Source organism: Gekko japonicus, unplaced genomic scaffold, assembly GCF_001447785.1.
Source record: "Gekko japonicus isolate JY-2015 unplaced genomic scaffold, Gekko_japonicus_V1.1 scaffold4827, whole genome shotgun sequence".
Lineage (NCBI taxonomy): Eukaryota > Metazoa > Chordata > Lepidosauria > Squamata > Gekkonidae > Gekko > Gekko japonicus.
The window spans coordinates 49,338-55,064 of NW_015170416.1; the positions used below are offsets into that span (position 1 = coordinate 49,338).

The 5,727-nt window shown below is 50.7% G+C and overlaps 1 protein-coding gene across 1 annotated transcript in view; it reads right to left on the minus strand.

The window, feature by feature from the left end:
• The window catches only part of LOC107116392 (mitogen-activated protein kinase kinase kinase 3-like), a gene marked incomplete at both ends in the record, with an annotated part of 52,977 nt that overhangs the window by 46,334 nt on the left and 916 nt on the right, over nt 1-5,727 (minus strand). The gene's annotated exons all lie outside the window — the stretch shown is intronic.

Sequence of the window (5,727 nt, forward strand, 5' to 3'; positions counted from 1 at the left end):
TTTTTAAAGCAAAATTAATTTGCACTGCAGACATGAACTAAATTGGGCAGGCCGCACCTAGAGTACTGTGTGCAGTTCTGGAGGCCTCACTTCAAAAAGGATGTGGATAGAGTGGAGCGGGTGCAGAGGAGAGCGAGGCAGACGATCGGGGGCCTGGAGACCAAGAAGCCCCAGGAGGACAGGCTGAGGGACTTGGGAATGGCCACTCTGGAGAAGAGGAGGCTGAGGGGGGACAGGATGGCTCTCTTGAAGTATCTGAAGGGCTGTCCCTTAGAGGAGGGCCGGGAGCTGTTCCTCTTGGCAGCAGAGTGGGTTTAAATTAAGGATGGGATGTTAGGAGAAACGTTTTGACAGTCAGTTGTGCAACCGTGGAATCAGCTGCCCAGGGAGGTGGTGAGCTCCCCCTCCCCGGCAGTCTTCAAGCAGCGGCTTCTACACTGCATGATGTTGACCAAGTGAAACGTGTCCTGATAGTTAAAAGAGTGAGTGAAAATCTTGGGGATTAGGAGTAATCAGGGGTCATTTCCTGCAGGAGCGCACAGGAGCAGAGCTCCGGCAGTAAAGAGCCCAGGGGGCGGGCACATGCAACAAGCCCCACCCCCTGCTCCCAGCAGCCCTCAGTCAGAGCAAGAAGCAGCCAGGTAAGTTGCAGAGCTCCCCCTGCACCCCCCCAGTCCAAAACAGTCCAGTGGCACCTTTAAGACCAATATTTATTCAGGTAAAAGCACTCCCTCCTCTGTGAGGGCAGATCTGCGTGTCCCCCCCCCACAATAGCTAGCAATCCAAAACAGTCCAGTGGAGCCTGAGCAGAGAGTTTTGCCTTTGGACACACTTCCGGTGATGTCAGGGGGCATGGCATATGCTAATAAGTTATGCTAATGAGCTCCTGCACCTCTTTTTTTTACGAAATGACCCCTGGGAGTAATGAAGAAGGAGAGGTTGGCCCAGAGGCTGGAATGCAACCTCCATATGCAAAGGCTGCGTATGTCAGAATGCCACTTGCTGGGGGGTGTTCATCGTGGGTGCAACCGCGCCCTTTGTGCGATGGTGTGTTGGTTTCTCAAAAACATCAGGTTAGCCACTGCAGAAAATGGAATGTTGGGCTAGAGGGAGGCCAAGGTCCTGGTTTGCCTAGGGCACCAAAACTCCCTGGGCCAGGCTCAGATGGGTCACCATGCAAACTAAATTTGGACTTGTGGGCCACCGTACTGAAAAGGCTGGGAACCGCTGGTATAAGCCACATGCCCCGGCCCTGGGCCAATGCAGTTTTCCTGACCAGGGTTCCCTCTAAGCTGAGTTAGTGTGAGCTAGCTCACCGGATCTTAGCCTCCAGCTCACACACTGTTGTCTTAGCTCAGGAACGAGGGCTCCAGAGCAAACTGACTGATGCAGGAGCCAGATCATCTGCTCATGGCTGCGAGAGTTGGACTATAAGGAAGGCCGAGCGCCGGAGAATAGATTCTTTTGAACTATGGTGCTGGAGAAGACTCTTGAGAGTCCCTTGGACTGCAAGAAGATCAAATCAGTCAATCCTAAAAGAAATCAACCCTGATTGTTCCCTGGAAGGCCAGATAATGAAACTGAAGCTCAAATCCTTTGGCCACCAAATGAGAAGGGAGCACCCCCTGGAGAAGACCCTGATGCTGGGAAAGATCGAAGGTCAAAGAAGACGGGGACGGCAAAGGATGAGATGGTTAGACAGTGTCATAGATGCAATGGACATGAAGTTGAGCAAACTTCAGAGGATGGCGGAAGACAGGAGGGCCTGGCAGGAGCTGGTCCATGGGGTCGTGAAGAGTCGGACTCAACTGTGTGACTGAACAACAACAACAACTTCACAGAGTAGACTTTTTTGCTCAAAAGACTCCACAGCTTAGAGGGAGCATTGTTTCTGACTATTTTGTAACAGCACAGACCTACTGGCTTGTGCAAAAAAGTCCTCTTGAATAATTCCGTTTTGCGTCGTTAGCTCTGAACCCAACGGGGATTTGCTAGCTGCAGAAGTCTGAAAAGTATAGTGAGGTGCATATGGATTTTGGACAACAGGGAGGGAGGGAGGGAGACTGCCCACTCGCCCACCCCCGAGACACAATGCCAGGGTTTTTTTCGCTGATCAGAACAACTCTGTTTAGGAACAACTTGTTGCTGGAAATCGAAGAGGGGAAAAAGAATGACTGCATCCTTTTGCTCCGGCCCGAACAATAACAACAACAGTGACTTCCACTGGCTGGGGGCCAAAGGAAACAGACCGCCGGCCTCGCATAACAGCGCTTGGCGGGCGAGGAGAGAGAGGAGGGCTGGCCAAACGCTCCACAAAGCCAGCGCCGGCCTCACCTTCCCCTCCTCTCCAGTGTCCAGATAAAAGCAGGGCTTGGAGAAAGAGGCTCAGAGATCATCTTTTTTTGGGGGGGGGGAAGGAGGGGGTGCAAATGGAAAACAGCAGAGCATCCCGTTGTTAAGAGGGATGATCTTCATTCCTCTTTGTCCAATTTCTCTCTGTAATCCAAGAACCCGTCTCTTTCCGTCTCTTTTTAGGAACTCGGAGTCTTATCCATTCCACTTTGATCACGGAGGACTTTGAAGAGGAGGGGCAGGAAAGGAGAGTCTTCAATAGTTTAGAATTTTACTTTGTAGATGCTCAGAGGTAGCAGCTAAACGTTTCCCCAACCGTCCTGTCCTCCTGCTTAGAGTGCCACCTGGTGTTGTGTCACATAAGACAAGCACAAGGTTCTGACATGACAAAAGGGCGCACTGGTTTTTCTACAAAGAGAAATGAAGGAGAAACGATGGAGAAATCCATCTTTTAAAAGAGGAGGAGGAGAAAGAAGAAGAAGAGGAGGAGGAGGAGGAGATTGGATTTATACCCCGCCCTTCACTCGGAGTCTCGGAGTGGCTTACAAACTCCTTTCCCTTCCCCTCCCCGCCGCACAACAGGCACCATGTGATGCAGGTGGGGCTGAGAGAGCTCCTTCAAGAATTGCCCTTTCAAGGACAGTTCTTGTCAGAACTATGGCTTGCCCAAGGTCATCCAGCAGCTGCAAGTGGAGGAGTGGGGAATCAAACCCGGTTCTCCCAGATTAGAGTCCGCGCACTTAACCACTGCACCAAAGAGGAATCAATGCCTATATCTTAAAAAGGGAATTTTGGAAAAAGAAATTGCCCTCCCCCTAATAACACTAGCAGCCGTTTTTCTCCACCAATCCTTCAGTTTCCTGGAAATGATTCTGTTACATCTGTGTATGGAAAAGTCACTTCAACAGCCAGGAGCTACGCAGATGAGGTGTCTAAGGTGCTGGTTTGGTATAGTGTTTAGTTTGCTGTAGTGGTTAAGAGCACGGACTCTGAAGAACCGGGTTTGATTCCTCATTCCTCCACATGCAGCTGCCGGTGTGACTTTGGGTCATCCACAGTTGTCTGAGAGCTGGTCTTTCAGGAGCAGTTCCCTAAGAGCTCTCTCAGCCTCACCTACGTCACCGGGTGTCTGTTGTGAGGAGGGGAAGGGAATGGAGACTGTAAACCACTCTGAGACTCCGAGTGAAGGGCAGGGTATAAATCCAATCTCTTCTTCTTCTTCTCTTCTTATCTACTGGGCTCCGATCTAGCTGGAGGGGAGGGGAGGGGCTTGTGGCTCAGTGGTGGGGAAGGGCCGTGGATGAGTGGTAGAGCATCTGCTTGGCATGCAGAAGGTCCCAGGTTCAATCCCCGGCAACTACAGTTAAAATGATAAGGCAAGTGGGGGATGAGAAAGACCTCTGCCTGGGACCCGCTGCCAGTCTGAGAATACTGACTTTGCTGGACCAAGGGTCTGATCCAGTATAGGGCAGCTTCATATGTGTTCATACTGCAGACTAAGGTGGCAACCTTTGGAAGCGACCCTGAACATACAGAATCAATTCCTCAGCCAGCAGTCTCTGTAGGCCAATAACCTCCTAGCCAATTGCGGCTTCGTGGAAGGATAAGAAGAGTCTGTTGTGAGCATAAGAAGGCCTTGCCAAAGAACAACTGAGGTGGGTGTATGGCTGGCGTCCTTGCTGGTACACAAGGCAATTAGAAATGTCCTCAGATACGCCATCCAGGCCAGAACATCTTGTGAAAGGATGATGAAATTCCATCACCGGGGACGAATGGATACTTCCTGGAGGGGTGCTGGAAGACTCGGGCGTAGCCAAAGCTCTCAGGAAAGCCTGCTTGCAGAGCTGAGGCCGGCATGGATTGGTGGTCAGCTTGCAGGGAGGGGCAGTGTCCTGGGAGAAAAATTAAAAACGGATTTCTAGAGTTCCCGGCGATTGCTAGAGCTACCAGTGTCGCTTCCGGTAGCTCTAGGAATCCCCCCCGGAATTCTATTGTCAGAACTTCCTGTAAGCACCCAAGGCTTTGTCATTTTAATTTTTCTGCCCAGAATGATTGCCTATATCTTAATGCCTATATCCTCCAAGAGCTTACAGTAGCCCCTGTAAGAAGAGCTCTGTAAGCTCTTGGAGGATTGGCTACATTAGGGGTGTGTCGCCTAAAATGCAAAGGAGTTCCTGCTACAAAAAGAGCCCTGCATCGGCTATATGTATGCATCTGCAGCATTTAAAAGGAAACATGTCCGGTCCACGTGAAGCCCCGGAAGACAGAGGACACATTCAGCCCTGCAGTAATTGGTAAATACGATGGTGTTCTATTAAGTGAGGGAGAGAAGATGCTGGGGTTACCATGTAGGAATAAAAAATTGCAGCAACCGCTGTTTTAATGGATGCGTACATGCACATCCGCACGCCACAAATCTCCGCCTTCCATTGCAGATTTCAGAAAACCAGCCGCAGCTGCCCGGTTTCGATTAGAAGTGAACTGTCGGGGGGGAAAGATTCAGAAGACATAATAACAAAACCGTCTCCGAATGAGGTGAATCACGAGCTCACGAGATCCCTGAAGAAAAGGCTGCTGGTGGTAAGAAAATGCGGCGTGTGCAGTTAAAGACTCGACGTGGGCCTGAACCGAAGAAGAGAAAGGGAGCGTTTTCTGAGAAGAAGGGACCTCCAGGGTCATCTAGTTCTATATGTATGCATCTGCAGCATTTAAAAGGAAACATGTCCGGTCCACGTGAAGCCCCGGAAGACAGAGGACACATTCAGCCCTGCAGTAATTGGTAAATACGATGGTGTTCTATTAAGTGAGGGAGAGAAGATGCTGGGGTTACCATGTAGGAATAAAAAATTGCAGCAACCGCTGTTTTAATGGATGCGTACATGCACATACGCACGCCACAAATCTCCGCCTTCCATTGCAGATGTCAGAAAACCAGCCACAGCTGCCCGGTTTCGATTAGAAGCGTACTGTCGGGGGGGAAAGATTCAGAAGACATAATAACAAAACCGTCTCCGAATGAGGTGAATCACGAGCTCAAAACAGAGATCCCTGAAGAAAAGGCTGCTGCTTGTAAGAAAATGCGGCGTGTGCAGTTAAAGACTCGACGTGGGCCTGAACCGAAGAGAGATCAAAGCACTGATGCAACCCTTCCTGCCCTTCTCTACGATTTGATCTATCAGAGCAGAACTAGGTGCTATGAGAGAGACTCAGTCCTGAGTTTCCATTGTAACAATCAGGGGTCATTTCCTGCAGGAGTGCACAGGAGCGGAGCTCCGGCAGTAAAGAGCCCAGGGGGTGGGCACGTGCAACAAGCCCTGCCCCCTGCTCCCAGCAGCCCCCAGTCAGAGCAAGAAGCAGCCAGGTAAGCTGCAGAGC